The following is a 12627-nucleotide window of genomic DNA, read 5'->3' as shown; positions in this document are numbered from 1 at the left end:
TCTGAGTTGAAAAACTAGTGCTAAAGTGTGAAGGCCCTGAACACAAATGTTTATAGCAGCATTGTTCATAATAGCTCAAATGACTGGTAAATGGATAAACCTAATGTGATATATCCATACACAAGGAACTATTGTCACGCCACAAGCAAGAACAAGGTGTCGATAGATGCTGTGACATGAATGAACCTTGAAAACATTATGCTTGAAAGAAGCCAGAAATAAGTAACTTATATGGTGTGATGATATATGTATGTATTATATATATATATTAAATTTCTAGAAAAAAAACAAATTTATAGAGCTGGAAAGGAGGTTAGTAGTGGCTTGGGGCTGGGGGCTGGAGAGAAATGGGTACAGGTTTTCCTTTGAAGGTAGTGAAAATCACTTCAAATTGACTGTGGTACTGAATGTCCAACTCTGAATATTCTAAGCACCACTGAATTATCCACTTGGAAAGGGTGGATTATACAGTGCATCTCAGTAAAGCTGTGTATAACTGGCACAAATGGCTTCTTATGGCTTAATTACTACTTAGCAACTGGCCTTCTGCAGGGACTCGCAAAGCCTTAGCTCAGTGGTCTGAGGAATACAGGTACTTCCCGTGGGCAGGAAGAGCAAAGGAGACATTCTGGTTTCGGGCTGTGCCTGTTCCAGAAGCACACACAGCAGCACTCCCCCGGGACCGGGCAAGCCCTCTCTGTCCTCTCCATCACGGCCTGTTCCCACAACAGTTTTCATAAGCACTGTTTTGAAGCCTTCAGAGACATCCCTTTGTGAGAAGTGCACTAGGCATGGGGAACAGCAGGCTGCAAATATTTAACTGCTCATTACAACATGGACAAATGATCTCACACTAATTCTTAACTGCACGTTAGATTCAATATGAGTCTGATATAATCTCTCCTCTTCCTGACAATGATTCCAATATGCTGCCATCTGCAGAATACCCCTTTCTCTCTGAAAACAAGTTCCTTCCTGGATAATATAGTCAGTGGAAATCCGGGAGGAGAGCCATATGTTGCAATAAATGTACATTGCATTCCATGCTCTCTCCCCACTATTATTTTCCTTTCCAGTCCCTAGCTATGAGTGTTCATGGTGCTAAATGACTTCCTCCAAAGATACGCTAGATTCAAACTCAATTAGAAAGAGAAGGAAGAATGCAGCAAGCAGCAAGCAGCATCCTGTTTTTGTCCAGCTCAGTGGGAATCCAGCTTCCAATACGGCCCAGGAGCTCCTTCACCACCTCTCCTTACCCATGGTTTCCCTTTCCTGCTAAATTAAAATAATAATAATTAAAAGAAGCCTGGACAAGGCTGTGGGCTAAGCAGGGCCCCCAGGTGTCAGATGTTTAGGTCGAATCCTCCAAATCCATGCAACAGGCTCTGCAGTTAAGTTTCTTACCTGATGCTCACCCCACCCCAGAGTATTTTCCCTGCAATTTTGTTAAGTAGCCAGAGGCGCACGTGAGCCCACCCTCTAAAGCAGAGTGAACACCTGGGTCAATTTCGTTTTCCTGAAAATGTGAAATTGGGACAAAAGACACTCTAGATACTGAGTTGAACTTGGACGTGGAAGCTTCAAGATTCCATTTCGTGGAGGACAGGGAAGAGTTGGGCGATTGTTTCCTAGCTCACACAAGCAACAGCAAAGAAGCCCATGAGGAGAGGAGAGGGGAGGAGAGGGGAGGAGAGGGGAGGGGAGGGGAGGAGAGGAGAGGGGAGGAGAGGAGAGGGGAGGGGCGGGGAGGGGAGGGGAGGGGAGGAGAGAGGAGGAGAGGGGAGGGGAGAGGAGGAGAGGGGAGGGGAGGGGAGGAGAGGGGAGGGGAGGGGAGAGGAGGAGAGGGGAGGGGGAGGAGAGGGGAGGGGAGGGGAGAACAAAGCCAAGAGAAGAAAGAAAAAATAGTGATCTCCCTAACCCTGGGTTTCTCAGTCTTAGCACCGTGGACCTTCAGGACTGGATGATTCTTTATTCTGAAGGCTGTCCTGTGCATTGTAGCAGGTTTAGCAGCATCTCTGATCTTTGCCCAATAGAAGTGTGCTTCACAGATCTCCACCCTAGTACCACAACAGCATCAATAAAAAATAAATTGTATTATCAAACAACAAAAACCTCCATTCATTGCCAAATGTCCTCTTAGGGGCAACACTGCCCTCACTAGACAGTCACTTATTTATCCTTCAACAACCATTACTTTGGTTAAAATGGGATTGTCAGCGAAGAAACTTAAAAAACAGGCCGGCGCCGTGGCTCAATAGGCTAATCCTCCACCTTGCGGCGCCGGCACACCGGGTTCTAGTCCCGGTCGGGGCGCCGGATTCTGTCCCCGTTGCCCCTCTTCCAGGCCAGCTCTCTGCTGTGGCCAGGGAGTGCAGTGGAGGATGGCCCAGGTGCTTGGGCCCTGCACCCCATGGGAGACCAGGAGAAGCACCTGGCTCCTGGCTCCTGCCATCGGATCAGCGCGGTGCGCCGGCTGCAGCGGCGGCCATTGGAGAGTGAACCAACGGCAAAGGAAGACCTTTCTCTCTCTGTCTCTCTCTCTCACTGTCCACTCTGCCTGTCAAAAAAAAAAAAAAAAAAAAAAAAAAAAAAAAAAAAACAGACTCATTCCTATAACTGCTTCAGTAAAAACTACATTTTGTGTTCTATGTTCACACACTTTCAATGACCTGTATTTCTGATTAAATATAAGTGATGATGTTTAGGCTTTGTTTCTGTTTAATAAGATTTTTACCATTGATTAAATGAAGAAATGTGTCTTAAAAAAATCATTACTCAGGGCAGAACCTGCACCATCTTTATCTCCCTTCTTCCACAGCCTGCATCCAATGCACAAATCCACAGACCTGTCATTTCTGCCCTCAAAATATGCCCAGAATCCAGCAATGTCTCATGATTTCCACTTCAACAACCCTAGTCCAAGCCACCATCATCTTTCCCTGAATTACTCCAAAAACCACCTAATTGGCCACCCTCATTCCATCCCTGGCCCCTTCAGAGCATTCTCATAACAGAGGCCAAAGGCAGGCTTTTAAAATGCAAGTCTTCTCATGTAATTCTTCTCCAAGCCCTCCAGGGTCTTGTGCCATTGTAAGGACCAAGGTCTCTTTATGATGACCTATGCGATGCTTCAAGATCTTTTATCCCTGGGTTCCCCTCTGATTCACTTCTTATGAGCATCCCCCTCACTCACTCCTCTCCAGTCCATTGACTTCTTGGCTGTACTTCAAAGCAAGCCGAGGGTGTTCCTGCCCACAGGCCTTTCTGCTTTCTCTACCAGGAAGGCCCTTCTCCTAGCTATTTGTGTGGCCTGCTCCCTCATGTCAATCAGATCTCTACTCAAATGTCACCATATGAGCAGGGCTTTTTGTGACTGCCTTATTTAATAGAGCAACCCCCACCTCCCTCCTCCATCCCACATAGTCCTTACCCTGCTTTACCAAATTCATTCATTCATCGTGTGTTTATTGGCTCTCTCCTGAAATAGAACACATGTCAGTTCATGAGAGCAGGGTTTAACCTTTGTTCACTGCTGAATCCACCAGCGCCTGACTTGAGCAGCACTGGCTTTGGTGAATGATGTGCAAAGGTGGACATTCTGTCACTTTATCATACAGCAAAACTTGGAAACAATCTAGCAATGGGGCAATAGTTAAGTTATGAGATATGCGTCCAATCATTTAAACACTTACGTTTTCAAGGCTTTCCAGATTCAATTGAAATCTCCTAACATAGCTTCTATTAACTTCCAAGAAAATGCTTATGGAACCTAAGCATAAATGAAAATGTGACGTAACTCTGAAAACTAGGGCTATATGTCAACCTGATATCAGAATCTTGGAGGAATTTCCATTTATAACCAACAGAATAGGAGTAGACGCTCCTGTACCTTTTGGAAACCTAGTGAGACTGTATATTAGAAAGTAGATAGATGTTCTTGTCCTTGCTCCTCACTTGTTCTTGAATTAATCAAGTAGCATTTACAGTGCAAATAACATAACACTGAAAACTGTCCAAAATGCCTTAGGGTTAGAAAGGTGTCTCAGACCTCATTAGCATCACTGTGGCAGTGACTCTGACATGGCCCCACAACTGAATGTTTCCTACTCCTGAAGCACACTTCATCAGGGACTTAGTCTCTCTTCATTGTCACAGTTACACCCAAGACAGGCAGAGCAAGGGTTGTTCCCCTGCTTGATAGCTTTAAAAAGAAGAAGGAGCATACCAGGCAGGGATTAAACAACTTCCCTCAGGGTGTTCAGCTGAATAAACTTTTGTAAAAGGACTCTTTATTGAATCATGTCAGGGAAAAGTGAAGCAACAAGTGTGGATGAGCATCCAGTGGCCACCAACAGGGGGAGCCATTACAGCCTCTAGGCCAGTGGGTGCCAAGGGAGGAAATAATACTACTGGAGCCCAGCAATGGTCATGCTGCCATGTACCCAGTCCTGGGGCCATGGCCATGAAGGAAGCAAGGAAGACCTTCCTGTCTACTGCCAGGCACTCCCTGCTGGCAAAGAAGCCTGAATGAGGTGGTCTACAGGAGGCAGCCTCCCAGGTGGAAAATAGACCTACATGGGCTATTGGGAAGGAGAGAAAAGTTGGGAGACTTCCCTAAGGTCACATAGTCACTCAACCTCACCACATCACCAAGAAAGTGACAATCAGTGAACCCAATGACGCATCGCTACCTGGGGAGAAGATGAAAGGCAAAGAGAGGCAAGAGGGAGAACTATTCTCAAGGGCACAGGAGGACTTACCAGCAGCAGGAAGCAGGAGGACATTCTCTAGACAATGTGTAAGAATAGTCAACGATCAGTTGGATGGCATGCCCATATGGAGCAAGAGCTCCAAGTTTACAATTGAAAAGATCTTCCCAACGATTCCAGGTCAAAACAATGAGGAATACTTGGCCAGCCAGGAAAGACTCAGGTCAGGGAAAAAAATTGGGCCCCACCTTTTCTCAGAACACCATTCCAAATCCAGAAAAACAACGGAGGAGAGATGATCTTCCTTTCCCAATTCTCCTCTTTCACACCAAATAAAGCCCTTCTTTTGCAAGCTAGAAATCCCCAGCTACTCGTGCTGTGTTTTGCTCTGATTAACCTTTGAAATTGGCACTTCCATCTTTTTCCCCTTTGGTTGTTTGAGGCCAAGCTCTCCTTAAAGGTCAGTGAGCATCACACCTAATCTGACTTCTAATTACTTTTGTAAACATTTCAGAATGAATAAATGCCAACATAATTAACCAGCTATCATATTATCTGCGTGTTCCCTTTACTAACAGGGCAGAGAGCCAGCAGAGCACCACTCGGCGCTCCTCTAACACTCATATTTGTGATGTGGGAATTATTTTATTGGAATGCACTCAAAGCAGAGTTTCCCAAGCTTGATCGTCAGGCCTTTAGCAGATATAAGAATCCCCTGAGGCTCACAGTAAAAGTAATTTCCCAGACTCCAGTCCTAGTGATTTAAATTTCTTTAATTTGGGAGTGGTGCCTAGGAATCTGCAATTTTTTGTTATTTTCTTACTTTTCCAAACAATTCTGATGTAAAACCCAGTTAGGAAAGCACTGAATCAGATCACTTTTCCCAGACATGGAGTTCATCCTAGTTGGCCACCTCTACTCTTTCCCCCAAGTCTACAACAGCTCTTCCCTGCGGGCTCTTTTATGTGATTTCCCCTGCTCAAGTCAGGTGTTCGTGTGCACATTACTCTCTTATCAAGACTGAATAGATGACACACAATATTCCTTGCAGCTTAACTTTCTAGGATTTTGTGATTCACTGGCACAAAAATGGCAGAATAAAAATTCCAGTATGGTATAATCTGTCCCAAGCCTGATGGGTGTTCCCATCCAGCTGTGTGGATGGCTCTCTGTGCTATGGTTGAGCACAGTCACCAAACCAGGGCCTCCACACCTGCTACAAGATGTCCCTGCAGACCCAGGGCCAAACAGGGAAGCCTAGGTGAGGAAGCTGAAGCAAAGACCTAGGAAATCCTCCAGGACCCACGTGAAGGGCAAAGGGCCACTTTCCAGGCCAGTCAGCCTTACAAACACTGTGCTGTCCATCCAGGAATGAATACTGAGTAGGTACCAGGAGAAAAAGGAAACTACCACCCTCACCCCTCCAAGGTGCCTCCTCTGGTCATTTCTTAGGCTGTGGACCAGAACCTATACAAATCCTATACAAATCCTTGGATTCCTGCTCTGTCTTTGTCTTTTTTGCTGCTACAATAAAATACCCCAGAGTGGGTAATGCATAGACAAGAGAAATTCATTTCTCACAGTTCTGAAGACTAAGAAGTCCAAGATCAAGGCACCAGCCAGATCAGTGTCTGAGAGCAGCTGTCTGCTTCCACGAAACTCCTTGTTGCTACATCCTCCAGAAGGGATGAATGCTGTATCCTCACATGACAAAAGGGACACAAGAGCAAAAAGCAGCTGAATTGCCTTCCTCAGGCCCTTTTACAAGCCCTCATGACCAAGTCACTTCCTGAAGGCCCCACCTTCTAATACCACTGCCCTGAGATTATGTCTTCACATCAATTTTGCAGGAGACACAAACATTCAAACCATAACATGGCCAGCAGCACCCCTTTCCCAGAAGGTTTCCAACTCTAACTCCCTACACTTGCACTGGTTCCCAACCTGGGTGATGGCATCCCCTTACAGAGTATTTAGAAGGAGGTGGCAGCTTTTTGGGTTGTCACAATGAATGCACACTGAAACTTGTGAGGAGGGCACTAAAAATCGTGCAGTGGCCAAGACAGTTCTGTAGCACACACACACCAAAAAAATTGTCCTACCCAAAATGCCATCAGCACCCACACTGCAAAATCAGAATCACTTACAGTCTGAGCCACACAATTTAGCCTTTAATTATGGCTCGTTGTCAGGAGAATTTATTGCAGCATTGTTCAGGCAGCAAAAGCCTAGAAACAACCTAAAAGACCATTGATAAGGGCCCATTAAATAAAGTGTAGTACATTCATACAAAAGAATTCCATTAAAGAGAATGAGGGAGATCAATATGTACTGAGATAGCACAATATTGGAGATATTTCATGAATTTTAAAAAGTAAAATGCAGAAAGACATTATACAATGTCTCATTTGCTGATTTCATAAAAGGTACTGTATGTATGTATATGTTTATCTATAGAATCTCTTAGAAGATGCTAAGAAGCTCATGACAGAGAAAGAGAAGCAGGGCAAGAAAGCAGGGCTGGTGGGGGGGGACACACTTTCTACCTTCAGTGTTTCTGCATCATTACCATGTGAATATGTTATTTTTTAAAATGCGATTTCCATCTCATTTAGTACTGCTGCTGTTTTGCATATTTGTTTTGCCTCCTGTAAGTATATGTTAAGTTCCTGGAAGGCAGAAAGATTCCCCAGGGAACCCAACATAGAGCAGGTGCTCGATGAATTCTCATTGGTTTGAAAGTGAACAGATTTCTGAAAGAATCCAAGCTGGGAAAATAACTCCTTTGAAAACTAAAATACCTGCCCAGATAGACAGAACCTGCTGGGAGCCTTTTCCAAGCTGGACTTCCAAGCCTGTCCCTCATTCAGACAGTCTTCAAAGACAGTGATCAGAGTGAGGCTGAAGAATTCACGAAGATGGACTGCTTCTTCTACTTCAGTTGTTCCACATCTTAGAAACCCCACGTTGAAGTCATTGGACTTCACCTATGTCCTGCCAAGCAAGATGACAAGCATAATCAACTGCATTAACTCATTGTCTCTTAACAACCCCATGAGGCAAATCTCTTGCAGCTCAAGAAAATGGGATGCAGAATTTGCAACGGGGGTCTTCTAATGTTCAGTGTGTTTTCCTACACCAAACTAAAATACAAAATGGTCCTTCCTCAGAATGACAAAGAACAGTTATGGTTCGGACATGGTTTCAGGGGCTCCCACAGCTTCCTGTGTTGAAATTTAATCCTTATTACAAGTCTGAAAGAGGGTAGAAACTTAATCCAACTGTTGTGTTAAGAGATGGGGCTTCTAGGGGTAATTGGGTTTAAACAAGGTAATTATGACCGTCTCCATGATTGAATCTGATATCTTTATAAGCAAAATTAGATGCATAGACACACATATTCCCTGTCTCCTGCCACACAATGGGCTGAGTCACCTTGGAACTCTGCCAGAAAAAAAGGCCACCGTGAAATGTATTAGACCCTAGACCTAGACTTCCAGAATTATGAGCCAAATAAGCTTCTTATATTTATAAGGTAGTCTGCCTTAGAAATTTCATCACAGCAACCAAAAACAGACCCCTACAACAGCAGAGTTAGATCTACCTGAGCCCATCTCAGGATCTCCACTCATAAGCTTGCAGCCTAAAGCAAATTAAATGGCCTCTTTTGCTTCATTTCCTCATTTGAAAAGAATGAAAAAGGACACTTGGGGGCATACCTTTTCAAACCAAATGAAGGGAGAATAAGTTTTAAAGAGAGGATATAAGCCGGCGCCGTGGCTCAATAGGCTAATCCTCCACCTTGCGGCGCCGGCACACCGGGTTCTAGTCCCGGTTGGGGCGCCGGATTCTGTCCCGGTTGCCCCTCTTCCAGGCCAGCTCTCTGCTATGGCCAGGGAGTGCAGTGGAGGATGGCCCAGGTGCTTGGGCCCTGCACCCCATGGGAGACCAGGAAAAGCACCTGGCTCCTGGCTCCTGCCAGGATCAGCGCGGTGCGCCGGCTGCAGCGGCGGCCATTGGAGGGTGAACCAACGGCAAAGGAAGACCTTTCTCTCTGTCTCTCTCTCTCACTGTCCACTCTGCCTGTCAAAAAAAAAAAAAAAAAAAAAAAAAAAAAAAAAGAGAGGATATAGCTTTCCTCATGGGCACTGTTTATCTTATAGAAAAACCACTATCGGAACATGCTTGTGACTATAGATTTCTAGTTCATGCCACCAATTTTAGGGATGGAGCATCTCTTTGACTTACATTCTCTTAAAGGTTTCCTCTGGTCTGTTTTAACAAAAACCAGGAGGAAGAGGAAGCTAGGCACCAGAAGCAATGTAAAGATTGGTGGCAGGCCAATAAATGGCTGCTTTATACCATCAAGGAGACCCAGCAGGCATTGGTTTTCAATGTGGAAAGCCAGGACTTCAGCAGAAGTCAGCTTATGAAGAGCCTTGGCAGCTCTGCCAGCCAAGAATTGGTTCACTGGAAATGGAACTACCCTGGAGTCAAAGGACTTCCAGACCCGAGCTGCAGTCCTTGTTGGCTCTAAGCTAAAAAGCCATTCACCCGTCCCAGCTTCCAAAAGTAAGCACTGCTGTCAAGGGGATGGCCAAGTAGGGACAGCAACATTGCAGGCAGAACTGTAAATTTCCTGTTGGAGATGCCACCTGCCTTTACCTGGCCAGATTTCCTCCTAGGCCAGTAATGGAAGTCAACAGGGTGCCTTCAAGGAGGTTCACACCTCCCTTATGATGTATGCTGTGTGAAGAGAGAGATAGGTCTGGGCCTCATAGCTGTCCAGGCCTTAAAGCCCACCTAGTGATTATCAGGCCCATTCTGTCAGTTTCTATCTGCCTCTCAATGGGAAAAATTGCTGTGGTTTAGACAACCCAATTCTTAGGTCCTTTAATAATGACTCCGATCTTTCCTTTGGATGCTGTGAGCTTAAACTGCTTGTTAGATTCATTTTCTCCAGACTTGAAATAGTGAAATTCTAGATGGTCATGCACATGAAACCTCAGAGGGAAGCAGTTTCTGCAAGCTGGCACTGCATCCCCCCTTGAGGAGCCACCTCATGCTGGAACCTTGTCTAGATTGTTGTTCCCAATGATGCCCCTTTTCAGCATGAAGCAGCCCAAGCAATCAATGTCTAGTCCCCCCAACAGATATTAGGGTTCATTCTTCTTGAGGGGAGGAATGTGAGACGTCAAATGAGTTAATAGGCAGTCACAAAAGTGAAAGGTTGGAAAAAGATATTCCATGCCAACAGAAACCCAAAAAAGAGCTGGCATAGCCATCTTACTATCAGACAAAATAAACTTTAACACAAAAACAGTTAAGAGAGACAAAGAAGGGCACTATATAATGATTAAGGGATCAATTCAACAGCAAGATGTAACTATTATAAACGTATATCCACCTAATTATAGGGCACCGGGTTTTTTAAAAGATACGTTAAGGAACTTAAAGGGAGACTTAGACTCAAATACAATAGTACTGGGGGACTTCAATACTCCACTTTCATCAATAGACAGATCAACCAGACAGAAAATCAACAAGGAAACAGCAGATTTAATCAACACAATACACCAAATGGATCTAACAGATATCTACAGAACTTTTAATCCTACACTTAAAGAATACACATTCTTCTCAGCAGTACATGGAATCTACTGTAGGATTGACCACATACTAGGCCATAAAGCAAGTCTCAGCAAATTCAAGAGAATCGAAATCAAACCATACATCTTCTGAGACCACAATGGAAAAAAGCTGGAAATTAGCAACTCAGGAATCCCTAGAGCATATGCAAACACATGCAGACTGAACAACATGCTCCTGAATGAACAATGGGTCAAAGAAGAAATCAAAAGAGAAATCAAAAACTTTCTGGAAGTAAATGAGGATAACAACACAACATATCAATACTTAAGGGATACAGCAAAAGCAATGTTAAGAGGAAAGTATAGCAATAGGTGCCTACATCAAGAAATTGGAAAGGCACCAAACAAATGAGCTATCAATGTATCTCAAGGATCTAGAAAAACTGCAGCAAACCAGACCCAAAACTAAAAGAGAAGAAAAATAATTAAAATTAGAGAAGAAATAAACAAAATTGAATCCAAAAAAATTTCAAAAGATCAGCAAAGCGAAGAACTGGTTTTTTGAAAAACATAAACAAAATTGACACCCCATTGGCCCAACTAGATTAGCCTATTTAGCCGTGGCACCGGCCAAGGCCCAACTAACTAAAAAAAGAAAAGACCCAAATCAATAAAATCAGAGATGAAAAAGGAAATGTAACAGCAGACACCACAGAAATAAAAAGAATCATCAGAAATTACTACAAAGAGTTGTATGCCAGCAAACAGGGAAATCTATCAGAAATGAATAGATTCCTGGACACATAGAACCTACCTAAATGGAACCATGAAGACATAGAAAACCTAAACAAACCCATATCCAAGTCAGAAAATGAATCAGTAATAAAGGCCCTCCCAACAAAGAAAAGCCCAGTACCAGATGGATTCACTGCTGAATTCTACCAGACATTTAAAGAACTAACTCCAATTCTTCTCAAACTATTCAGAACAACCGAAGAAGAGCTGATTCTTTCTATGAAGCCAGCATCATCTTAATTCCTAAACCTGAAAAAGATGCAGCAGAGAAAGAGAATTATAGACCAATTTCCCTGATGAACCTAGATGCAAAAATCCTCAATAAAATTCTCGCCAATAGCATGCAACAAAACATCAGAAAGATCATCTACCCAGACCAAGTGGGATTTATCCTGGGTATTCAGGGATAGTTCAATGTTCACAAACCAATCAATGTGATACACCACATTAACAAACTGCAGAAGAAAAACCATATGATTATCTCAATAGATGCAGAGAAAACATTCGATAAAATTCAACACCATCTCATGATGAAAACTCTAAGCAAATTCAGTATAGAAGCAACATTCCTCAATACAATCAAAGCAATTTATGAAAAACCCACGGCCAGCATCCTATTGAATGGGGAAAAGTTGGAAGCATTTCCACTGAGATCTGGTACCAGAGGGATGCCCACTCTCACCACTGCTATTCAATATAGTTCTGGAAGTTTTAGCCAGAGCCATTAGGCAAGACAAAGAAATTAAAGGGATACTTGATGTGAATGGAATGGGAGAGGGAGCGGGAGTGGGGAGGGCTACAGGTGGGAGGGAAATTATGGGGGGGGAGCCATTGCAATCATAGGCTGTACTTTGGAAATTTATATTTACTAAATAAAAGTTTTAAAAAAAGAAATTAAAGGGATACAAATTGGGAAGGAAGAAGTCAAACTATCCCTCTTTGCAGATGATATGATTCTTTATTTAGGGGATCCAAAGAACTCTACTAAGAGACTATTGGAACTCATAGAAGAGTTTGGCAAAGTGGCAGGATATAAAATCAATGCACAAAAATCAACAGCCTTTGTATACACATGCAATGCGACAGCTGAGAAAGAACTGCTAAGATCAATCCCATTCACAATAGCTGCAAAAACAATCAAGTACCTTGGAATAAACTTAACCAAGGATGCTAAAGATCTCTACGATGAGAATTACAAAATCTTAAAGAAAGAAATAGAAGAGGACACCAAAAGATGAAAAAATCTTCCATGCTCATGGATTGGAAGCATCAATATCATCAAAATGTCCATTCTCCCAAAAGCAATTTATAGATTCAATACAATACCAATCAAAATATCAAAGACATTCTTCTCAGATCTGGAAAAAATGATGCTGAAATTCATATGGAGACACAGGAGACCTTGAATAGCTAAAGCGATCTTGTACAACAAAAACAAAGCCAGAGGCATCACAATACCAGATTTCAGGATGTACTACAGGGCAGTTGTAATCAAAACAGCATGGTACTGGTACAGAAACAGATGGATAGAC

The 12627-nt window shown here is 43.4% G+C and overlaps 1 long non-coding RNA gene across 22 annotated transcripts in view; it reads right to left on the bottom strand.

Moving 5' to 3' along the window:
* Window positions 1-12627, bottom strand: part of LOC138845368 (uncharacterized) — a 318589-nt gene that overhangs the window by 290437 nt on the left and 15525 nt on the right. The window contains exon 3 of one of the 22 annotated variants that reach the window (XR_016221660.1): window positions 7435-7703. The exons of the other annotated variants lie outside the window; for them this stretch is intronic. This is a non-coding gene — a long non-coding RNA (uncharacterized LOC138845368). Of the gene's footprint in view, window positions 1-7434; window positions 7704-12627 lie in introns of those variants that run through there. 22 annotated transcript variants of the gene reach the window in all.

This window comes from Oryctolagus cuniculus, chromosome 15 (genome assembly GCF_051225735.1).
Source record: "Oryctolagus cuniculus isolate XC-2025 breed Fujian yellow rabbit chromosome 15, ASM5122573v1, whole genome shotgun sequence".
Classification (NCBI taxonomy): Eukaryota; Metazoa; Chordata; class Mammalia; order Lagomorpha; family Leporidae; genus Oryctolagus; species Oryctolagus cuniculus.
The sequence above is the reverse complement of the archived record's forward strand: the minus strand, read 5'-3'. Positions and strand labels throughout refer to the sequence as shown.